Source organism: Aulonocara sp. 'chitande type north' Nkhata Bay, unplaced genomic scaffold, assembly GCF_057382095.1.
Source record: "Aulonocara sp. 'chitande type north' Nkhata Bay isolate Kocher_YH1m ecotype deep benthic unplaced genomic scaffold, A_spYH_male_GT1.1 unmapped_scaffold_35, whole genome shotgun sequence".
Classification (NCBI taxonomy): Eukaryota; Metazoa; Chordata; class Actinopteri; order Cichliformes; family Cichlidae; genus Aulonocara; species Aulonocara sp. 'chitande type north' Nkhata Bay.
Genome location: NW_028234367.1, coordinates 539 through 23,061, shown reverse-complemented (window position 1 = coordinate 23,061; position 22,523 = coordinate 539). Strand labels below are relative to the sequence as shown.

The 22,523-nt window shown below is 58.0% G+C and overlaps 9 non-coding genes and 4 pseudogenes across 9 annotated transcripts; all 13 read right to left on the bottom strand.

Annotated features, from left to right (window-relative positions):
• Positions 1–141: 141 nt before the first annotated feature.
• LOC147300023 (5S ribosomal RNA) lies at positions 142–260 on the bottom strand. The gene has a single exon (XR_015128096.1). It is a non-coding gene; the product is annotated as a 5S ribosomal RNA (ribosomal RNA).
• Positions 261–1,986: 1,726 nt separating this feature from the next.
• LOC147300022 (5S ribosomal RNA) lies at positions 1,987–2,105 on the bottom strand. Its single transcript, XR_015128133.1, has one exon. It is a non-coding gene; the product is annotated as a 5S ribosomal RNA (ribosomal RNA).
• A 2,437-nt stretch (positions 2,106–4,542) lies between these two features.
• Positions 4,543–4,661, bottom strand: LOC147300021 (5S ribosomal RNA). Its single transcript, XR_015128092.1, has one exon. It is a non-coding gene; the product is annotated as a 5S ribosomal RNA (ribosomal RNA).
• A 664-nt stretch (positions 4,662–5,325) lies between these two features.
• LOC147300020 (5S ribosomal RNA) lies at positions 5,326–5,444 on the bottom strand. Its single transcript, XR_015128132.1, has one exon. It is a non-coding gene; the product is annotated as a 5S ribosomal RNA (ribosomal RNA).
• A 1,372-nt stretch (positions 5,445–6,816) lies between these two features.
• LOC147300019 (5S ribosomal RNA) lies at positions 6,817–6,935 on the bottom strand. The gene has a single exon (XR_015128126.1). It is a non-coding gene; the product is annotated as a 5S ribosomal RNA (ribosomal RNA).
• A 1,290-nt stretch (positions 6,936–8,225) lies between these two features.
• Positions 8,226–8,344, bottom strand: LOC147300018 (5S ribosomal RNA; annotated as a pseudogene).
• Positions 8,345–9,043: 699 nt separating this feature from the next.
• LOC147300017 (5S ribosomal RNA) lies at positions 9,044–9,162 on the bottom strand. The gene has a single exon (XR_015128125.1). It is a non-coding gene; the product is annotated as a 5S ribosomal RNA (ribosomal RNA).
• A 2,111-nt stretch (positions 9,163–11,273) lies between these two features.
• LOC147300016 (5S ribosomal RNA) lies at positions 11,274–11,392 on the bottom strand (annotated as a pseudogene).
• Positions 11,393–13,093: 1,701 nt separating this feature from the next.
• On the bottom strand, positions 13,094–13,212 carry LOC147300015 (5S ribosomal RNA). The gene has a single exon (XR_015128140.1). It is a non-coding gene; the product is annotated as a 5S ribosomal RNA (ribosomal RNA).
• A 1,097-nt stretch (positions 13,213–14,309) lies between these two features.
• Positions 14,310–14,428, bottom strand: LOC147300014 (5S ribosomal RNA; annotated as a pseudogene).
• A 3,157-nt stretch (positions 14,429–17,585) lies between these two features.
• Positions 17,586–17,704, bottom strand: LOC147300013 (5S ribosomal RNA). Its single transcript, XR_015128131.1, has one exon. It is a non-coding gene; the product is annotated as a 5S ribosomal RNA (ribosomal RNA).
• Positions 17,705–20,266: 2,562 nt separating this feature from the next.
• On the bottom strand, positions 20,267–20,385 carry LOC147300012 (5S ribosomal RNA). Its single transcript, XR_015128095.1, has one exon. It is a non-coding gene; the product is annotated as a 5S ribosomal RNA (ribosomal RNA).
• Positions 20,386–22,075: 1,690 nt separating this feature from the next.
• On the bottom strand, positions 22,076–22,194 carry LOC147300011 (5S ribosomal RNA; annotated as a pseudogene).
• Positions 22,195–22,523: the final 329 nt, after the last annotated feature.

Sequence of the window (22,523 nt, the reverse complement as noted above, 5' to 3'; positions counted from 1 at the left end):
GTAGGTGGCATCAGCTAGCAGCACAAGACATTGGAAAACAGCCAAAAGCAATGTCGTTAATGTGCCCTCATTAATGGGCAGCTGCTTTTGGTCTTTTAATACACCCCTTCTCTGGATCAAAAGCGGTTCAATGACATGAAAGGCTTACAGCACCAGGTATTCCCAGGCAGTCTCCCATCCAAGTACTAACCAAGCCCAGCCCTGCTTAGCTTCCGAGATCAGACGAGGTCGGGCGTGCTCAGGGTGGTATGGCCGTAATCTGCTGGCCCCAGCACAATGTCTCAATTTATGGATTCAAGTGATTAGGTGGCAAGTACCTGAAGTTACGAAGACAATCCTATAACCATACCTGCATGTTTGCATAATACCCTAACCCAAAGGCTCAGTTTGGCATTTATCCAACAGCACAGGCCCTGGATTATTGAAGATGGCGTCAGGAACCAGCACAGGGCCTGGTGTGTTGTACATGGCCACAGCAAGCAGCACAGGGCCTGGTTTGGTGAAGATGGCCTCGGCCAGAACCACAGGGCCTGGTGTGATATGAGTGGCCTGAGCAAGAGCCACAGACCCTGGTGTGTTGTAAGTGGCCTCAGCCAGCAGCCACAGGCCCTGGTGTGGTGTAGGTGGCCTCAGCCAGCAGCCACAGGCCCTGGTGTGTTGTAAGTGGCCTCAGCCAGCAGCCACAGGCCCTGGTGTGGTGTAGGTGGCCTCAGCCAGCAGCCACAGGCCCTTGTGTGGTGTAATTGGCCTCAATAGCAACTAAGGCCCTGGTGTGGTGTAGGTGGCCTCAGCAAGCAGCCACAGGCCCTGGTGTGTTGTGAGTGGCCTCAGCCAGCAGCCACAGGCCCTGGTGTGGTCTAAGTGGCCTCAGCCAGTGACACAGGCCCTGGTGTGGTGTAAGTGGCCTGAGCAAGAGCCACAGGCCCTGGTGTGGTGTAAGTGGCCTCAGCCAGCAGCCACAGGCCCTGGTGTGGTGTAAGTGGCCTGAGCAAGTGCCACAGGCCCTGGTGTGGTGTAAGTGGCCTGAGCAAGTGCCACAGGCCCTGGTGTGGTGTAAGTGGCCTCAATAGCAAATAAGGCCCTGGTGTGGTGTAAGTGGCCTGAGCAAGAACCACAGGGCCTGGTTTGGTGAAGATGGCCTCGGCCAGAAGCGCAGGGCCTGGTGTGATGTGAGTGGCCTGAGCAAGAGCCACAGGCCCTGGTGTGGTGTAAGTGGCCTCAGCCAGCAGCCACATGCCCTGGTGTGGTGTAAGTGGCCTCAGCCAGAAGCCACAGGCACTGGTGTGGTGTAAGTGGCCTCAGCCAGCAGCAAAAGGGCCCTGGTGTGGTGTAGGTGGCCTCAGCCAGCAGCCACAGGCCCTGGTGTGGTGTAAGTGGCCTCAATAGCAACTAAGGCCCTGGTGTGGTGTAAGTGGCTTCAGCCAGCAGCCACAGGCCCTGGTGTGGTGTAAGTGGCCTGAGCAAGAACCACAGGGCCTGGTTTGGTGAAGATGGCCTCGGCCAGAAGCGCAGGGCCTGGTGTGATGTGAGTGGCCTGAGCAAGAGCCACAGGCCCTGGTGTGGTGTAAGTGGCCTCAGCCAGCAGCCACAGGCCCTGGTGTGGTGTAGGTGGCCTCAGCCAGCAGCCACAGGCCCTGGTGTGGTGTAAGTGGCCTCAATAGCAACTAAGGCCCTGGTGTGGTGTAAGTGGCTTCAGCCAGCAGCCACAGGCTCTGGTGTGGTGTAACTGGCCTCAGCCAGCAGCCACAGGCCCTGGTGTGGTGTAAGTGGCCTCAGCCAAGTCACAGGCCCTGATGTGGTGTAAGTGGCCCCAGCCGGTCACTCAGGCCCTGGTGTGGTGTAGGTGGCATCAGCTAGCAGCACAAGACATTGGAAAACAGCCAAAAGCAGTGTCGTTAATGTGCCCTCATTAATGGGCAGCTGCTTTTGGTCTTTTAATACACCCCTTCTCTGGATCAAAAGCGGTTCAATGACATGAAAATGAAAGGCTTACAGCACCAGGTATTCCCAGGCAGTCTCCCATCCAAGTACTAACCAAGCCCAGCCCTGCTTAGCTTCCGAGATCAGACGAGGTCGGGCGTGCTCAGGGTGGTATGGCCGTAAGCTGCTGGCCCCAGCACAATGTCTCAATTTATGGATTCAAGTGATTAGGTGGCAAGTACCTGAAGTTACGAAGACAATCCTATAACCATACATGCATGTTTGCATAATACCCTAACCCAAAGGCTCAGTTTGGCATTTATCCAACAGCACAGGCCCTGGATTGTTGAAGATGGCCTCAGGAACCAGCACAGGGCCTGGTGTGTTGTACATGGCCACAGCAAGCAGCACAGGGCCTGGTTTGGTGAAGATGGCCTCGGCCAGAAGCGCAGGGCCTGGTGTGATGTGAGTGGCCGGAGCAAGAGCCACAGGCCTTGGTGTGGTGTAAGTGGCCTCAGCCAGCAGCCACAGGCCCTGGTGTGGTGTAGGTGGCCTCAGCCAGCAGCCACAGGCCCTTGTGTGGTGTAAGTGGCCTCAGCCAGCAGCCACAGGCCCTGGTGTGGTGTAAGTGGCCTCAGCCAGTGCCACAGGCCCTGGTGTGGTGTAATTGGCCTCAATAGCAACTAAGGCCCTGGTGTGGTGTAAGTGGCCTGAGCAAGAGCCACATACCCTGGTGTGGTGTAAGTGGCCTCAGCCAGCAGCCACAGGCCCTGGTGTGGTGTAAGTGGCCTCAGCCAGTGCCACAGGCCCTGGTGTGGTGTAAGTGGCCTGAGCAAGAGCCACAGACCCTGGTGTGGTGTAATTGGCCTCAGCCAGCAGCCACAGGCCCTGGTGTGGTGTAAGTGGCCTCAGACAGAAGCCACAGGCACTGGTGTGGTGTAAGTGGCCTCAGCCAGCAGCAAAAGGGCCCTGGTGTGGTATAAGTCGCCTCAGCCAGCAGCCACAGGCCCTGGTGTGGTGTAGGTGGCCTCAGCCACCAGCCACAGGCCCTGGTGTGGTGTAAGTGGCCTCAGCCAGCAGCCACAGGCCCTGGTGTGGTGTAAGTGGCCTCAGCCAGTGCCACAGGCCCTGGTGTGGTGTAAGTGGCCTGAGCAAGAGCCACAGGCCCTGGTGTGGTGTAAGTGGCCTGAGCAAGAGCCACAGACCCTGGTGTGGTGTAATTGGCCTCAATAGCAACTAATGCCCTGGTGTGGTGTAGGTGGCCTCAGCCAGCAGCCACAGGCCCTGGTGTGGTGAAAGTGGCCTCAGCAAGAGCCACAGACCCTGGTGTGGTGTAAGTGGCCTGAGCAAGAACCACAGGGCCTGGTTTGGTGAAGATGGCCTCGGCCAGAAGCGCAGGGCCTGGTGTGATGTGAGTGGCCTGAGCAAGAGCCACAGGCCTTGGTGTGGTGTAAGTGGCCTCAGCCAGCAGCCACAGGCCCTGGTGTGGTGTAAGTGGCCTCAGCCAGCAGCCACAGGCCCTGGTGTGGTGTAGGTGGCCTCAGCCAGCAGCCACAGGCCCTGGTGTGGTGTAGGTGGCCTCAGCCAGCAGCCACAGGCCCTGGTGTGGTGTAGGTGGCCTCAGCCAGCAGCCACAGGCCCTGGTGTGGTGTAAGTGGCCTCAGCCAGCAGCCACAGGCCCTGGTGTGGTGTAAGTGGCCTGAGCAAGAGCCACAGGCCCTGGTGTGGTGTAAGTGGCCTGAGCAAGAGCCACAGACCCTGGTGTGGTGTAATTGGCCTCAATAGCAACTAATGCCCTGGTGTGGTGTAGGTGGCCTCAGCCAGCAGCCACAGGCCCTGGTGTGGTGTAAGTGGCCTCAGCCAGCAGCCACAGGCCCTGGTGTGGTGTAAGTCGCCTCAGCCAGAAGCCACAGGCACTGGTGTGGTGTAAGTGGCCTCAGCCAGCAGCCACAGGCCCTTGTGTGGTGTAATTGGCCTCAATAGCAACTAAGGCCCTGGTGTGGTGTAGGTGGCCTAAGCCAGCAGCCACAGGCCCTGGTGTGGTGTAAGTGGCCTCAGCCAGTGCCACAGGCCCTGGTGTGGTGTAAGTGGCCTGAGCAAGAGCCACAGACCCTGGTGTGGTGTAATTGGCCTCAATAGCAACTAAGGCCCTGGTGTGGTGTAGGTGGCCTCAGCCAGCAGCCACAGGCCCTGGTGTGGTGTAAGTGGCCTCAGCCAGCAGCCACAGGCCCTGATGTGGTGTAAGTGGCCCCAGCCGGTCCCTCAGGCCCTTGTGTGGTGTAAGTGGCCTCAGCCAGCAGCCACAGGCCCTGGTGTGGTGTAAGTGGCCCCAGCCGGTCCCACAGGCCCTGGTGTGGTGTAAGTGGCCTGAGCAAGAGCCACAGGCCCTGGTGTGGTGTAAGTGGCCTGAGCAAGAGCCACAGGCCCTGGTGTGGTGTAAGTGACCTCAGCCAGCAAATAAGGCCGTGGTGTGGTGTAGGTGGCATCAGCTAGCAGCACAAGACATTGGAAAACAGCCAAAAGCAATGTCGTTAATGTGCCCTCATTAATGGGGAGCTGCTTTTGGTCTTCTAATACACCCCTTCTCTGGATCAAAAGCGGTTCAATGACATGAAAATGAAAGGCTTACAGCACCAGGTATTCCCAGGTAGTCTCCCATCCAAGTACTAACCAAGCCCAGCCCTGCTTAGCTTCCGAGATCAGACGAGGTCGGGCGTGCTCAGGGTGGTATGGCCGTAATCTGCTGGCCCCAGCACAATGTCTCAATTTATGGATTCAAGTGATTAGGTGGCAAGTACCTGAAGTTACGAAGACAATCCTATAACCATACCTGCATGTTTGCATAATACCCTAACCCAAAGGCTCAGTTTGGCATTTATCCAACAGCACAGGCCCTGGATTGTTGAAGATGGCGTCAGGAACCAGCACAGGGCCTGGTGTGTTGTACATGGCCACAGCAAGCAGCACAGGGCCTGGTTTGGTGAAGATGGCCTCGGCCAGAAGCACAGGGCCTGGTGTGATATGAGTGGCCTGAGCAAGAGCCACAGGCCCTGGTGTGTTGTAAGTGGCCTCAGCCAGCAGCCACAGGCCCTGGTGTGGTGTAGGTGGCCTCAGCCAGCAGCCACAGGCCCTTGTGTGGTGTAATTGGCCTCAATAGCAACTAAGGCCCTGGTGTGGTGTAGGTGGCCTCAGCCAGCAGCCACAGGCCCTGGTGTGGTGTAAGTGGCCTCAGCCAGCAGCCACAGGCCCTGGTGTGGTGTAAGTGGCATCAGCTAGCAGCACAAGACATTGGAAAACAGCCAAAAGCAGTGTCGTTAATGTGCCCTCATTAATGGGGAGCTGCTTTTGGTCTTTTAATACACCCCTTCTCTGGATCAAAAGCGGTTCAATGACATGAAAATGAAAGGCTTACAGCACCAGGTATTCCCAGGCAGTCTCCCATCCAAGTACTAACCAAGCCCAGCCCTGCTTAGCTTCCGAGATCAGACGAGGTCGGGCGTGCTCAGGGTGGTATGGCCGTAAGCTGCTGGCCCCAGCACAATGTCTCAATTTATGGATTCAAGTGATTAGGTGGCAAGTACCTGAAGTTACGAAGACAATCCTATAACCATACCTGCATGTTTGCATAATACCCTAACCCAAAGGCTCAGTTTGGCATTTATCCAACAGCACAGGCCCTGGATTGTTGAAGATGGCCTCAGGAAACAGCACAGGGCCTGGTGTGTTGTACATGGCCACAGCAAGCAGCACAGGGCCTGGTTTGGTGAAGATGGCCTCAGCCAGAAGCACAGGGCCTGGTGTGATATGAGTGGCCTGAGCAAGAGCCACAGGCCCTGGTGTGGTGTAAGTGGCCTGAGCAAGAGCCACAGGCCCTGGTGTGGTGTAGGTGGCCTCAGCCAGCAGCCACAGGCCCTGGTGTGGTGTAGGTGGCCTCAGCCAGCAGCCACAAGCCCTTGTGTGGTGTAAGTGGCCTCAGCCAGCAGCCACAGGCCCTGGTGTGGTGTAAGTGGCCTCAGCCAGTGCCACAGGCCCTGGTGTGGTGTAAGTGGCCTGAGCAAGAGCCACAGACCATGGTGTGGTGTAATTGGCCTCAATAGCAACTAAGGCCCTGGTGTGGTGTAGGTGGCCTAAGCCAGCAGCCACAGGCCCTGGTGTGGTGTAAGTGGCCTCAGCCAGCAGCCACAGGCCCTGGTGTGGTGTAAGTCGCCTCAGCCAGAAGCCACAGGCACTGGTGTGGTGTAAGTGGCCTCAGCCAGCAGCAAAAGGGCCCTGGTGTGGTGTAAGTCGCCTCAGCCAGCAGCCACAGGCCCTGGTGTGGTGTAGATGGCCTCAGCCAGCAGCCACAGGCCCTGGTGTGGTGTAAGTGGCCTCAGCCAGCAGCCACAGGCCCTGGTGTGATATGAGTGGCCTGAGCAAGAGCCACAGGCCCTGGTGTGGTGTAAGTGGCCTGAGCAAGAGCCACAGGCCCTGGTGTGGTGTAAGTGGCCTGAGCAAGAGCCACAGGCCCTGGTGTGGTGTAAGTGGCCTGAGCAAGAGCCACAGGCCCTGGTGTGGTGTAAGTGGCCTCAATAGCAAATAAGGCCCTGGTGTGGTGTAAGTGGCCTCAGCCAGCAGCCACAGGCCCTGGTGTGGTGTAAGTGGCCTCAGCCAGTGCCACAGGCCCTGGTGTGGTGTAAGTGGCCTGAGCAAGAGCCAAAGACCCTGGTGTGGTGTAATTGGCCTCAATAGCAACTAAGGCCCTGGTTTGGTGTAGGTGGCATCAGCTAGCAGCACAAGACATTGGAAAACAGCCAAAAGCAATGTCGTTAATGTACCCTCATTAATGGGCAGCTGCTTTTGGTCTTTTAATACACCCCTTCTCTGGATCAAAAGCGGTTCAATGACATGAAAATGAAAGGCTTACAGCACCAGGTTTTCCCAGGCAGTCTCCCATCCAAGTACTAACCAAGCCCAGCCCTGCTTAGCTTCCGAGATCAGACGAGGTCGGGCGTGCTCAGGGTGGTATGGCCGTAAGCTGCTGGCTCCAGCACAATGTCTCAATTTATGGATTCAAGTGATTAGGTGGCAAGTACCTGAAGTTACGAAGATAATCCTATAACCATACCTGCATGTTTGCATAATACCCTAACCCAAAGGCTCAGTTTGGCATTTATCCAACAGCACAGGCCCTGGATTGTTGAAGATGGCCTCAGGAACCAGCACAGGGCCTGATGTGTTGTACATGGCCACAGCAAGCAGCACAGGGCCTGGTTTGGTGAAGATGGCCTCGGCCAGAAGCACAGGGCCTGGTGTGATATGAGTGGCCTGAGCAAGAGCCACAGGCCCTGGTGTGTTGTAAGTGGCCTCAGCCAGCAGCCACAGGCCCTGGTGTGGTGTAGGTGGCCTCAGCCAGCAGCCACAGGCCCTTGTGTGGTGTAAGTGGCCTCAGCCAGCAGCCACAGGCCCTGGTGTGGTGTAAGTGGCCTCAGCCAGTGCCACAGGCCCTGGTGTGGTGTAATTGGCCTCAATAGCAACTAAGGCCCTGGTGTGGTGTAAGTGGCCTGAGCAAGAGCCACATACCCTGGTGTGGTGTAATTGGCCTCAATAGCAACTAAGGCCCTGGTGTGGTCTAAGTGGCCTCAGCCAGAAGAACAGGGCCTGGTGTGATATGAGTGGCCTGAGCAAGAGCCACAGGCCCTGGTGTGGTGTAAGTGGCCTGAGCAAGAGCCACAGGCCCTGGTGTGGTGTAAGTGGCCTGAGCAAGAGCCACAGGCCCTGGTGTGGTGTAGGTGGCCTCAGCCAGCAGCCACAGGCCCTTGTGTGGTGTAGGTGGCCTCAGCCAGCAGCCACAAGCCCTTGTGTGGTGTAAGTGGCCTCAGCCAGCAGCCACAGGCTCTGGTGTGGTGTAAGTGGCCTCAGCCAGTGCCACAGGCCCTGGTGTGGTGTAAGTTGCCTGAGCAAGAGCCACAGACCATGGTGTGGTGTAATTGGCCTCAATAGCAACTAAGGCCCTGGTGTGGTGTAAGTGGCCTCAGCCAGCAGCCACAGGCCCTGGTGTGGTGTAAGTGGCCTCAGCCAGCAGCCACAGGCCCTGGTGTGGTGTAAGTGGCCTCAGCCAGAGCCACAGGCCCTGATGTGGTGTAAGTGGCCCCAGCCGGTCACTCAGGCCCTGGTGTGGTGTAGGTGGCATCAGCTAGCAGCACAAGACATTGGAAAACAGCCAAAAGCAATGTTGTTAATGTGCCCTCATTAATGGGCAGCTGCTTTTGGTCTTTTAATACACCCCTTCTCTGGATCAAAAGCGGTTCAATGACATGAAAATGAAAGGCTTACAGCACCAGGTATTCCCAGGCAGTCTCCCATCCAAGTACTAACCAAGCCCAGCCCTGCTCAGCTTCCGAGATCAGACGAGGTCGGGCGTGCTCAGGGTGGTATGGCCGTAAGCTGCTGGCCGCAGCACAATGTCTCAATTTATGGATTCAGGTGATTAGGTGGCAAGTACCTGAAGTTACGAAGACAATCCTATAACCCTACCTTCATGTTTGCATAATACCCTAACCCAAAGGCTCAGTTTAGCATTTATCCAACAGCACAGGCCCTGGATTGTTGAAGATGGCCTCAGGAACCAGCACAGGGCCTGGTGTGTTGTACATGGCCACAGCTAGCAGCACAGGGCCTGGTTTGGTGAAGATGGCCTCGGCCAGAAGCGCAGGGCCTGGTGTGATGTGAGTGGCCTGAGCAAGAGCCACAGGCCCTGGTGTGGTGTAAGTGGCCTGAGCAAGAGCCACAGGCCCTGGTGTGGTGTAAGTGGCCTCAATAGCAAATAAGGCCCTGGTGTGGTGTAAGTGGCCTCAGCCAGCAGCCACAGGCCCTGGTGTGGTGTAAGTGGCCTCAGCCAGTGCCACAGGCCCTGGTGTGGTGTAAGTGGCCTGAGCAAGAGCCAAAGACCCTGGTGTGGTGTAATTGGCCTCAATAGCAACTAAGGCCCTGGTTTGGTGTAGGTGGCATCAGCTAGCAGCACAAGACATTGGAAAACAGCCAAAAGCAATGTCGTTAATGTACCCTCATTAATGGGCAGCTGCTTTTGGTCTTTTAATACACCCCTTCTCTGGATCAAAAGCGGTTCAATGACATGAAAATGAAAGGCTTACAGCACCAGGTTTTCCCAGGCAGTCTCCCATCCAAGTACTAACCAAGCCCAGCCCTGCTTAGCTTCCGAGATCAGACGAGGTCGGGCGTGCTCAGGGTGGTATGGCCGTAAGCTGCTGGCTCCAGCACAATGTCTCAATTTATGGATTCAAGTGATTAGGTGGCAAGTACCTGAAGTTACGAAGATAATCCTATAACCATACCTGCATGTTTGCATAATACCCTAACCCAAAGGCTCAGTTTGGCATTTATCCAACAGCACAGGCCCTGGATTGTTGAAGATGGCCTCAGGAACCAGCACAGGGCCTGATGTGTTGTACATGGCCACAGCAAGCAGCACAGGGCCTGGTTTGGTGAAGATGGCCTCGGCCAGAAGCACAGGGCCTGGTGTGATATGAGTGGCCTGAGCAAGAGCCACAGGCCCTGGTGTGTTGTAAGTGGCCTCAGCCAGCAGCCACAGGCCCTGGTGTGGTGTAGGTGGCCTCAGCCAGCAGCCACAGGCCCTTGTGTGGTGTAAGTGGCCTCAGCCAGCAGCCACAGGCCCTGGTGTGGTGTAAGTGGCCTCAGCCAGTGCCACAGGCCCTGGTGTGGTGTAATTGGCCTCAATAGCAACTAAGGCCCTGGTGTGGTGTAAGTGGCCTGAGCAAGAGCCACATACCCTGGTGTGGTGTAATTGGCCTCAATAGCAACTAAGGCCCTGGTGTGGTGTATGTGGCCTCAGCCAGAAGAACAGGGCCTGGTGTGATATGAGTGGCCTGAGCAAGAGCCACAGGCCCTGGTGTGGTGTAAGTGGCCTGAGCAAGAGCCACAGGCCCTGGTGTGGTGTAAGTGGAATCAGCCAGCAGCCACAGGCCCTGGTGTGGTGTAAGTGGCCTGAGCCAGTGCCACAGGCCCTGGTGTGGTGTAACTGGCCTGAATAGCAAATAAGGCCCTGGTGTGGTGTAAGTGGCCTCAGCCAGAGCCACAGGCCCTGGTGTGGTGTAAGTGGCCTCAATAGCAACTAAGGCCCTGGTGTGGTGTAAGTGGCCTCAGCCAACAGCCACAGGCCCTGGTATGGTGTAAGTGGCCTCAACCAGCAGCCACAGGCCCTGGTGTGGTGTAAGTGGCCAGAAGCGCAGGGCCTGGTGTGATGTGAGTGGCCTGAGCAAGAGCCACAGACCCTGGTGTGGTGTAATTGGCCTCAATAGCAACTAAGGCCCTGGTGTGGTGTATGTGGCCTCAGCCAGCAGCCACAGGCCCTGGTGTGGTGTAACTGGCCTCAGCCAGCAGCCACAGGCCCTGGTGTGGTGTAAGTGGCCTCAGCCAGAGCCACAGGCCCTGATGTGGTGTAAGTCACCACAGCAAGCAGCACAGGGCCTGGTTTGGTGAAGATGGCCTCGGCCAGAAGCGCAGGGCCTGGTGTGATGTGAGTGGCCTGAGCAAGAGCCACAGGCCTTGGTGTGGTGTAAGTGGCCTCAGCCAGCAGCCACAGGCCCTGGTGTGGTGTAAGTCGCCTCAGCCAGAAGCCACAGGCACTGGTGTGGTGTAAGTGGCCTCAGCCAGCAGCCACAGGCCCTGGTGTGGTGTAGGTGGCCTCAGCCAGCAGCCACAGGCCCTGGTGTGGTGTAGGTGGCCTCAGCCAGCAGCCACAGGCCCTGTTGTGGTGTAAGTGGCCTCAGCCAGCAGCCACAGGCCCTGGTGTGGTGTAAGTGGCCTCAGCCAGCAGCCACAGGCCCTGGTGTGGTGTAAGTCACCTCAGCCAGAAGCCACAGTCCCTGGTGTGGTGTAAGTGGCCTCAGCCAGCAGCAACAGGCCCTGGTGTGGTGTAAGTCGCCTCAGCCAGCAGCCACAGGCCCTGGTGTGGTCTAAGCGGCCTGAGCCAGTGCCACAGGCCCTGGTGTGGTGTAAGTGGCCTGAGCAAGAGCCACAGACCCTGGTGTGGTGTAAATGGCCTCAATAGCAACTAAGGCCCTGGTGTTGTGTATGTGGCCTCAGCCAGCAGCCACAGGCCCTGTTGTGGTGTAACTGGCCTCAGCCAGAGCAACAGGCCCTGATGTGGTGTAAGTGGCCCCAGCCGGTCACTCAGGCCCTGGTGTGGTGTAGGTGGCATCAGCTAGCAGCACAAGACATTGGAAAAGAGCCAAAAGCAATGTCGTTAATGTGCCCTCATTAATGGGGAGCTGCTTTTGGTCTTTTAATACACCCCTTCTCTGGATCAAAAGCGGTTCAATGACATGAAAATGAAAGGCTTACAGCACCAGGTATTCCCAGGCAGTCTCCCATCCAAGTACTAACCAAGCCCAGCCCTGCTTAGCTTCCGAGATCAGACGAGGTCAGGCGTGCTTAGGGTGGTATGGCCGTAAGCTGCTGGCCCCAGCACAATGTCTCAATTTATGGATTCAAGTGATTAGGTGGCAAGTACCTGAAGTTACGAAGACAATCCTATAACCATACCTGCATGTTTGCATAATACCCTAACCCAAAGGCTCAGTTTGGCATTTATCCAACAGCACAGGCCCTGGATTGTTGAAGATGGCCTCAGGAACCAGCACAGGGCCTGGTGTGTTGTACATGGCCACAGCAAGCAGCACAGGGCCTGGTTTGGTGAAGATGGCCTCAGCCAGAAGCACAGGGCCTGGTGTGATATGAGTGGCCTGAGCAAGAGCCACAGGCCCTGGTGTGGTGTAAGTGGAATCAGCCAGCAGCCACAGGCCCTGGTGTGGTGTAAGTGGCCTGAGCCAGAGCCACAGGCCCTGGTGTGGTGTAACTGGCCTGAATAGCAAATAAGGCCCTGGTGTGGTGTAAGTGGCCTCAGCCAGAGCCACAGGCCCTGGTGTGGTGTAAGTGGCCTCAGCCAACAGCCACAGGCCCTGGTATGGTGTAAGTGGCCTCAGCCAGCAGCCACAGGCCCTGGTGTGGTGTAAGTGGCCAGAAGCGCAAGGCCTGGTGTGATGTGAGTGGCCCTGGTGTGGTGTAATTGGCCTCAATAGCAACTAAGGCCCTGGTGTGGTGTATGTGGCCTCAGCCAGCAGCCACAGGCCCTGGTGTGGTGTAACTGGCCTCAGCCAGCAGCCACAGGCCCTGGTGTGGTGTAAGTGGCCTCAGCCAGAGCCACAGGCCCTGATGTGGTGTAAGTCGCCTCAGCTAGCAGCACAGGGCCTGGTTTGGTGAAGATGGCCTCGGCCAGAAGCACAGGACCTGGTTTGATATGAGTGGCCTGAGCCAGCAGCCACAGGCCCTGGTGTGGTGTAAGTGGCCTCAGCCAGCAGCAACAGGCCCTGGTGTGGTGTAAGTCGCCTCAGCCAGAAGCCACAGGCACTGGGGTGGTGTAAGTGGCCTCAGCCAGCAGCAAAAGGCCCTGGTGTGGTGTAAGTCGCCTCAGCAAGCAGCCACAGGCCCTGGTGTGGTGTAGGTGGTCTCAGGCAGCAGCCACAGGCCCTGGTGTGGTGTAAGTGGCCTCAGCAAGAGCCACAGACCCTGGTGTGGTGTAATTGGCCTAAGCCAGAGCCACAGGCCCTGGTGTGGTGTAAGTGGCCTGAGCAAGAACCACAGGGCCTGGTTTGGTGAAGATGGCTTCGGCCAGAAGCGCAGGGCCTGGTGTGATGTGAGTGGCCTGAGCAAGAGCCACAGGCCCTGGTGTGGTGTAAGTGGCCTCAGCCAGCAGCCACAGGCCCTGGTGTGGTGTAAGTCGCCTCAGCCAGAAGCCACAGGCACTGGTGTGGTGTAAGTGGCCTCAATAGCAACTAAGGCCCTGGTGTGGTGTAAGTGGCTTCAGCCAGCAGCCACAGGCTCTGGTGTGGTGTAACTGGCCTCAGCCAGCAGCCACAGGCCCTGGTGTGGTGTAAGTGGCCTCAGCCAGAGCCACAGGCCCTGATGTGGTGTAAGTGGCCCCAGCCGGTCACTCAGGCCCTGGTGTGGTGTAGGTGGCATCAGCTAGCAGCACAAGACATTGGAAAAGAGCCAAAAGCAGTGTCGTTAATGTGCCCTCATTAATGGGCAGCTGCTTTTGGTCTTTTAATACACCCCTTCTCTGGATCAAAAGCGGTTCAATGACATGAAAAAGAAAGGCTTACAGCACCAGGTATTCCCAGGTAGTCTCCCATCCAAGTACTAACCAAGCCCAGCCCTGCTTAGCTTCCGAGATCAGACGAGGTCGGGCGTGCTCAGGGTGGTATGGCCGTAAGCTGCTGGCTCCAGCACAATGTCTCAATTTATGGATTCAAGTGATTAGGTGGCAAGTACCTGAAGTTACGAAGACAATCCTATAACCATACCTGCATGTTTGCATAATACCCTAACCCAAAGGCTCAGTTTGGCATTTATCCAACAGCACAGGCCCTGGATTGTTGAAGATGGCCTCAGGAACCAGCACAGGGCCTGGTGTGTTGTACATGGCCACAGCAAGCAGCACAGGGCCTGGTTTGGTGAAGATGGCCTCGGCCAGAAGCGCAGGGCCTGGTGTGATGTGAGTGGCCTGCGCAAGAGCCACAGGCCTTGGTGTGGTGTAAGTGGCCTCAGCCAGCAGCCACAGGCCCTGGTGTGGTGTAAGTCGCCTCAGCCAGAAGCCACAGGCACTGGTGTGGTGTAAGTGGCCTCAGCCAGCAGCAAAAGGGCCCTGGTGTGGTGTAAGTGGCCTCAGCCAGCAGCCACAGGCCCTGGTGTGGTGTAGGTGGCCTCAGCCAGCAGCCACAGGCCCTTGTGTGGTGTAATTGGCCTCAATAGCAACTAAGGCCCTGGTGTGGTGTAGGTGGCCTCAGCCAGCAGCCACAGGCCCTGGTGTGGTGTAAGTGGCCTCAGCCAGTGCCACCGGCCCTGGTGTGGTGTAAGTGGCCTGAGCAAGAGCCACAGACCCTGGTGTGGTGTAGGTTGTCCTCAGCCAGCAGCCACAGGCCCTGGTGTGGTGTAAGTGGCCTCAGCCAGTGCCACAGGCCCTGGTGTGGTGTAAGTGGCCTGAGCAAGAGCCACAGACCCTGGTGTGGTGTAATTGGCCTCAATAGCAACTAAGGCCCTGGTGTGGTGTAAGTGGCCTCAGCCAGCAGCCACAGGCCCTTGTGTGGTGTAATTGGCCTCAATAGCAACTAAGGCCCTGGTTTGGTGTATGTGGCCTCAGCCAGCAAATAAGGCCGTGGTGTGGTGTAGGTGGCATCAGCTAGCAGCACAAGACATTGGAAAAGAGCCAAAAGCAATGTCGTTAATGTGCCCTCATTAATGGGGAGCTGCTTTTGGTCTTTTAATACACCCCTTCTCTGGATCAAAAGCGGTTCAATGACATGAAAATGAAAGGCTTACAACACCAGGTATTCCCAGGGAGTCTCCCATCCAAGTACTAACCAAGGCCAGCCCTGCTTAGCTTCCGAGATCAGACGAGGTCGGGCGTGCTCAGGGTGGTATGGCCGTAAGCTGCTGGCCCCAGCACAATGTCTCAATTTATGGATTCAAGTGATTAGGTGGCAAGTACCTGAAGTTACGAAGACAATCCTATAACCATACCTGCATGTTTGCATAATACCCTAACCCAAAGGCTCAGTTTGGCATTTATCCAACAGCACAGGCCCTGGATTGTTGGAGATGGCCTCAAGAACCAGCACAGGACCTGGTGTGTTTTACATGGCCACAGCAAGCAGCACAGGGCCTGGTTTGGTGAAGATGGCCTCAGCAAGCAGCCACAGGCCCTGGTTTGGTGTAAGTGGCCTCAGCCAGCAGCCACAGGCCCTGGTGTGGTGTAAGTGGCCTCAGCCAGCAGCCACAGGCCCTGGTGTGGTCTAAGTGGCCTCAGCCAGTGCCACAGGCCCTGGTGTGGTGTAAGTGGCCTGAGTAAGAGCCACAGGCCCTGGTGTGTTGTAAGTGGCCTCAGCCAGCAGCCACAGGCCCTGGTGTGGTGTAAGTGGCCTGAGCAAGTGCCACAGGCCCTGGTGTGGTGTAAGTGGCCTAAGCCAGAGCCACAGGCCCTGGTGTGGTGTAAGTGGCCTGAGCAAGAGCCACAGGGCCTGGTTTGGTGAAGATGGCCTCGGCCAGAAGCGCAGGGCCTGGTGTGATGTGAGTGGCCTGAGCAAGAGCCACAGGCCCTGGTGTGGTGTAAGTGGCCTCAGCCAGCAGCCACAGGCCCTGGTGTGGTGTAAGTCGCCTCAGCCAGAAGCCACAGGCACTGGTGTGGTGTAAGTGGCCTCAGCCAGCAGCAAAAGGGCCCTGGTGTGGTGTAAGTCGCCTCAGCCAGCAGCCACAGGCCCTGGTGTGGTGTAGATGGCCTCAGCCAGCAGCCACAGGCCCTGGTGTGGTGTAAGTGGCCTCAGCCAGCAGCCACAGGCCCTGGTGTGGTCTAAGTGGCCTCAGCCAGAAGCACAGAGCCTGGTGTGATATGAGTGGCCTGAGCAAGAGCCACAGGCCCTGGTGTGGTGTAAGTGGCCTGAGCAAGAGCCACAGGCCCTGGTGTGGTGTAAGTGGCCTGAGCAAGAGCCACAGGCCCTGGTGTGGTGTAGGTGGCCTCAGCCAGCAGCCAGCAGCCACAGGCCCTGGTGTGGTGTAGGTGGCCTCAGCCAGCAGCCACAAGCCCTTGTGTGGTGTAAGTGGCCTCAGCCAGCAGCCACAGGCCCTGGTGTGGTGTAAGTGGCCTCAGCCAGTGCCACAGGCCCTGGTGTGGTGTAAGTGGCCTCAGCCAGAGCCACAGGCCCTGATGTGGTGTAAGTGGCCTGAGCAAGAGCCACAGGCCCTGGTGTGGTGTAAGTGGCCTGAGCAAGAGCCACAGGCCCTGGTGTGGTGTAGGTGGCCTCAGCCAGCAGCCACAGGCCCTGGTGTGGTGTAGGTGGCCTCAGCCAGCAGCCACAAGCCCTTGTGTGGTGTAAGTGGCCTCAGCCAGCAGCCACAGGCCCTGGTGTGGTCTAAGTGGCCTCAGCCAGAAGCACAGAGCCTGGTGTGATATGAGTGGCCTGAGCAAGAGCCACAGGCCCTGGTGTGGTGTAAGTGGCCTCAGCCAGCAGCCACAGGCCCTGGTGTGGTGTAGGTGGCCTCAGCCAGCAGCCACAGGCCCTGGTGTGGTGTAAGTGGCCTCAATAGCAACTAAGGCCCTGGTGTGGTGTAAGTGGCTTCAGCCAGCAGCCACAGGCCCTGGTGTGGTGTAAGTGGCCTCAGCCAGCAGCCACAGGCCCTGGTGTGGTGTAAGTGGCCTCAGCCAGCAGCCACAGGCCCTGGTGTGTTGTAAGTGGCCTCAGCCAGCAGCCACAGGCCCTGGTGTGGTGTAGGTGGCCTCAGCCAGCAGCCACAGGCCCTTGTGTGGTGTAATTGGCCTCAATAGCAACTAAGGCCCTGGTGTGGTGTAGGTGGCCTCAGCAAGCAGCCACAGGCCCTGGTTTGGTGTAAGTGGCCTCAGCTAGCAGCCACAGGCCCTGGTGTGTTGTGAGTGGCCTCAGCCAGCAGCCACAGGCCCTGGTGTGGTCTAAGTGGCCTCAGCCAGTGACACAGGCCCTGGTGTGGTGTAAGTGGCCTGAGCAAGAGCCACAGGCCCTGGTGTGGTGTAAGTGGCCTCAGCCAGCAGCCACAGGCCCTGGTGTGGTGTAAGTGGCCTGAGCAAGTGCCACAGGCCCTGGTGTGGTGTAAGTGGCCTGAGCAAGTGCCACAGGCCCTGGTGTGGTGTAAGTGGCCTCAATAGCAAATAAGGCCCTGGTGTGGTGTAAGTGGCCTGAGCAAGAACCACAGGGCCTGGTTTGGTGAAGATGGCCTCGGCCAGAAGCGCAGGGCCTGGTGTGATGTGAGTGGCCTGAGCAAGAGCCACAGGCCCTGGTGTGGTGTAAGTGGCCTCAGCCAGCAGCCACATGCCCTGGTGTGGTGTAAGTGGCCTCAGCCAGAAGCCACAGGCACTGGTGTGGTGTAAGTGGCCTCAGCCAGCAGCAAAAGGGCCCTGGTGTGGTGTAGGTGGCCTCAGCCAGCAGCCACAGGCCCTGGTGTGGTGTAAGTGGCCTCAATAGCAACTAAGGCCCTGGTGTGGTGTAAGTGGCTTCAGCCAGCAGCCACAGGCCCTGGTGTGGTGTAAGTGGCCTGAGCAAGAACCACAGGGCCTGGTTTGGTGAAGATGGCCTCGGCCAGAAGCGCAGGGCCTGGTGTGATGTGAGTGGCCTGAGCAAGAGCCACAGGCCCTGGTGTGGTGTAAGTGGCCTCAGCCAGCAGCCACAGGCCCTGGTGTGGTGTAGGGGGCCTCAGCCAGCAGCCACAGGCCCTGGTGTGGTGTAAGTGGCCTCAATAGCAACTAAGGCCCTGGTGTGGTGTAAGTGGCTTCAGCCAGCAGCCACAGGCTCTGGTGTGGTGTAACTGGCCTCAGCCAGCAGCCACAGGCCCTGGTGTGGTGTAAGTGGCCTCAGCCAAGTCACAGGCCCTGATGTGGTGTAAGTGGCCCCAGCCGGTCACTCAGGCCCTGGTGTGGTGTAGGTGGCATCAGCTAGCAGCACAAGACATTGGAAAAGAGCCAAAAGCAGTGTCGTTAATGTGCCCTCATTAATGGGCAGCTGCTTTTGGTCTTTTAATACACCCCTTCTCTGGATCAAAAGCGGTTCAATGACATGAAAATGAAAGGCTTACAGCACCAGGTATTCCCAGGCAGTCTCCCATCCAAGTACTAACCAAGCCCAGCCCTGCTTAGCTTCCGAGATCAGACGAGGTCGGGCGTGCTCAGGGTGGTATGGCCGTAAGCTGCTGGCCCCAGCACAATGTCTCAATTTATGGATTCAAGTGATTAGGTGGCAAGTACCTGAAGTTACGAAGACAATCCTATAACCATACCTGCATGTTTGCATAATACCCTAACCCAAAGGCTCAGTTTGGCATTTATCCAACAGCACAGGCCCTGGATTGTTGAAGATGGCCTCAGGAACCAGCACAGGGCCTGGTGTGTTGTACATGGCCACAGCAAGCAGCACAGGGCCTGGTTTGGTGAAGATGGCCTCGGCCAGAAGCGCAGGGCCTGGTGTGATGTGAGTGGCCGGAGCAAGAGCCACAGGCCTTGGTGTGGTGTAAGTGGCCTCAGCCAGCAGCCACAGGCCCTGGTGTGGTGTAAGTCGCCTCAGCCAGAAGCCACAGGCACTGGTGTGGTGTAAGTGGCCTCAGCCAGCAGCAAAAGGGCCCTGGTGTGGTGTAAGTCGCCTCAGCCAGCAGCCACAGGCCCTGGTGTGGTGTAGGTGGCCTCAGCCAGCAGCCACAGGCACTGGTGTGGTGTAAGTGGCCTCAGCCAGCAGCCACAGGCCCTGGTGTGGTGTAAGTGGCCTCAGCCAGCAGCCACAGGCCCTGGTGTGGTGTAAGTGGCCTCAGCCAGTGCCACAGGCCCTGGTGTGGTGTAAGTGGCCTGAGCAAGAGCCACAGACCCTGGTGTGGTGTAATTGGCCTCAGCCAGCAGCCACAGGCCCTGGTGTGGTGTAAGTCGCCTCAGACAGAAGCCACAGGCACTGGTGTGGTGTAAGTGGCCTCAGCCAGCAGCAAAAGGGCCCTGGTGTGGTATAAGTCGCCTCAGCCAGCAGCCACAGGCCCTGGTGTGGTGTAGGTGGCCTCAGCCACCAGCCACAGGCCCTGGTGTGGTGTAAGTGGCCTCAGCCAGCAGCCACAGGCCCTGGTGTGGTGTAAGTGGCCTCAGCCAGCAGCCACAGGCCCTGGTGTGGTGTAAGTGGCCTCAGCCAGTGCCACAGGCCCTGGTGTGGTGTAAGTGGCCTGAGCAAGAGCCACAGGCCCTGGTGTGGTGTAAGTGGCCTGAGCAAGAGCCACAGACCCTGGTGTGGTGTAATTGGCCTCAATAGCAACTAATGCCCTGGTGTGGTGTAGGTGGCCTCAGCCAGCAGCCACAGGCCCTGGTGTGGTGAAAGTGGCCTCAGCAAGAGCCACAGACCCTGGTGTGGTGTAAGTGGCCTGAGCAAGAACCACAGGGCCTGGTTTGGTGAAGATGGCCTCGGCCAGAAGCGCAGGGCCTGGTGTGATGTGAGTGGCCTGAGCAAGAGCCACAGGCCTTGGTGTGGTGTAAGTGGCCTCAGCCAGCAGCCACAGGCCCTGGTGTGGTGTAAGTCGCCTCAGCCAGAAGCCACAGGCACTGGTGTGGTGTAAGTGGCCTCAGCCAGCAGCCACAGGCCCTGGTGTGGTGTAGGTGGCCTCAGCCAGCAGCCACAGGCCCTGGTGTGGTGTAGGTGGCCTCAGCCAGCAGCCACAGGCCCTGGTGTGGTGTAGGTGGCCTCAGCCAGCAGCCACAGGCCCTGGTGTGGTGTAAGTGGCCTCAGCCAGCAGCCACAGGCCCTGGTGTGGTGTAAGTGGCCTGAGCAAGAGCCACAGGCCCTGGTGTGGTGTAAGTGGCCTGAGCAAGAGCCACAGACCCTGGTGTGGTGTAATTGGCCTCAATAGCAACTAATGCCCTGGTGTGGTGTAGGTGGCCTCAGCCAGCAGCCACAGGCCCTGGTGTGGTGTAAGTGGCCTCAGCCAGCAGCCACAGGCCCTGGTGTGGTGTAAGTCGCCTCAGCCAGAAGCCACAGGCACTGGTGTGGTGTAAGTGGCCTCAGCCAGCAGCCACAGGCCCTGGTGTGGTGTAGGTGGCCTCAGCCAGCAGCCACAGGCCCTTGTGTGGTGTAATTGGCCTCAATAGCAACTAAGGCCCTGGTGTGGTGTAGGTGGCCTAAGCCAGCAGCCACAGGCCCTGGTGTGGTGTAAGTGGCCTCAGCCAGTGCCACAGGCCCTGGTGTGGTGTAAGTGGCCTGAGCAAGAGCCACAGACCCTGGTGTGGTGTAATTGGCCTCAATAGCAACTAAGGCCCTGGTGTGGTGTAGGTGGCCTCAGCCAGCAGCCACAGGCCCTGGTGTGGTGTAAGTGGCCTCAGCCAGCAGCCACAGGCCCTGATGTGGTGTAAGTGGCCCCAGCCGGTCCCTCAGGCCCTTGTGTGGTGTAAGTGGCCTCAGCCAGCAGCCACAGGCCCTGGTGTGGTGTAAGTGGCCCCAGCCGGTCCCACAGGCCCTGGTGTGGTGTAAGTGGCCTGAGCAAGAGCCACAGGCCCTGGTGTGGTGTAAGTGGCCTGAGCAAGAGCCACAGGCCCTGGTGTGGTGTAAGTGACCTCAGCCAGCAAATAAGGCCGTGGTGTGGTGTAGGTGGCATCAGCTAGCAGCACAAGACATTGGAAAACAGCCAAAAGCAATGTCGTTAATGTGCCCTCATTAATGGGGAGCTGCTTTTGGTCTTTTAATACACCCCTTCTCTGGATCAAAAGCGGTTCAATGACATGAAAATGAAAGGCTTACAGCACCAGGTATTCCCAGGCAGTCTCCCATCCAAGTACTAACCAAGCCCAGCCCTGCTTAGCTTCCGAGATCAGACGAGGTCGGGCGTGCTCAGGGTGGTATGGCCGTAATCTGCTGGCCCCAGCACAATGTCTCAATTTATGGATTCAAGTGATTAGGTGGCAAGTACCTGAAGTTACGAAGACAATCCTATAACCATACCTGCATGTTTGCATAATACCCTAACCCAAAGGCTCAGTTTGGCATTTATCCAACAGCACAGGCCCTGGATTGTTGAAGATGGCGTCAGGAACCAGCACAGGGCCTGGTGTGTTGTACATGGCCACAGCAAGCAGCACAGGGCCTGGTTTGGTGAAGATGGCCTCGGCCAGAAGCACAGGGCCTGGTGTGATATGAGTGGCCTGAGCAAGAGCCACAGGCCCTGGTGTGTTGTAAGTGGCCTCAGCCAGCAGCCACAGGCCCTGGTGTGGTGTAGGTGGCCTCAGCAAGCAGCCACAGGCCCTGGTTTGGTGTAAGTGGCCTCAGCCAGCAGCCACAGGCCCTGGTGTGGTGTAAGTGGCCTCAGCCAGCAGCCACAGGCCCTGGTGTGGTCTAAGTGGCCTCAGCCAGTGCCACAGGCCCTGGTGTGGTGTAAGTGGCCTGAGTAAGAGCCACAGGCCCTGGTGTGGTGTAAGTGGCCTCAGCCAGCAGCCAGAGGCCCTGGTGTGGTGTAAGTGGCCTGAGCAAGTGCCACAGGCCCTGGTGTGGTGTAAGTGGCCTAAGCCAGAGCCACAGGCCCTGGTGTGGTGTAAGTGGCCTGAGCAAGAGCCACAGGGCCTGGTTTGGTGAAGATGGCCTCGGCCAGAAGCGCAGGGCCTGGTGTGATGTGAGTGGCCTGAGCAAGAGCCACAGGCCCTGGTGTGGTGTAAGTGGCCTCAGCCAGCAGCCACAGGCCCTGGTGTGGTGTAAGTCGCCTCAGCCAGAAGCCACAGGCACTGGTGTGGTGTAAGTGGCCTCAGCCAGCAGCAAAAGGGCCCTGGTGTGGTGTAAGTCGCCTCAGCCAGCAGCCACAGGCCCTGGTGTGGTGTAGATGGCCTCAGCCAGCAGCCACAGGCCCTGGTGTGGTGTAAGTGGCCTCAGCCAGCAGCCACAGGCCCTGGTGTGGTCTAAGTGGCCTCAGCCAGAAGCACAGGGCCTGGTGTGATATGAGTGGCCTGAGCAAGAGCCACAGGCCCTGGTGTGGTGTAAGTGGCCTGAGCAAGAGCCACAGGCCCTGGTGTGGTGTAAGTGGCCTGAGCAAGAGCCACAGGCCCTGGTGTGGTGTAGGTGGCCTCAGCCAGCAGCCACAAGCCCTTGTGTGGTGTAAGTGGCCTCAGCCAGCAGCCACAGGCTCTGGTGTGGTGTAAGTGGCCTCAGCCAGTGCCACAGGCCCTGGTGTGGTGTAAGTTGCCTGAGCAAGAGCCACAGACCATGGTGTGGTGTAATTGGCCTCAATAGCAACTAAGGCCCTGGTGTGGTGTAAGTGGCCTCAGCCAGCAGCCACAGGCCCTGGTGTGGTGTAAGTGGCCTCAGCCAGCAGCCACAGGCCCTGGTGTGGTGTAAGTGGCCTCAGCCAGAGCCACAGGCCCTGATGTGGTGTAAGTGGCCCCAGCCGGTCACTCAGGCCCTGGTGTGGTGTAGGTGGCATCAGCTAGCAGCACAAGACATTGGAAAAGAGCCAAAAGCAATGTCGTTAATGTGCCCTCATTAATGGGCAGCTGCTTTTGGTCTTTTAATACACCCCTTCTCTGGATCAAAAGCGGTTCAATGACATGAAAATGAAAGGCTTACAGCACCAGGTATTCCCAGGCAGTCTCCCATCCAAGTACTAACCAAGCCCAGCCCTGCTCAGCTTCCGAGATCAGACGAGGTCGGGCGTGCTCAGGGTGGTATGGCCGTAAGCTGCTGGCCGCAGCACAATGTCTCAATTTATGGATTCAGGTGATTAGGTGGCAAGTACCTGAAGTTACGAAGACAATCCTATAACCCTACCTTCATGTTTGCATAATACCCTAACCCAAAGGCTCAGTTTAGCATTTATCCAACAGCACAGGCCCTGGATTGTTGAAGATGGCCTCAGGAACCAGCACAGGGCCTGGTGTGTTGTACATGGCCACAGCAAGCAGCACAGGGCCTGGTTTGGTGAAGATGGCCTCAGCAAGCAGCCACAGGCCCTGGTTTGGTGAAGATGGCCTCGGCCAGAAGCGCAGGGCCTGGTGTGATGTGAGTGGC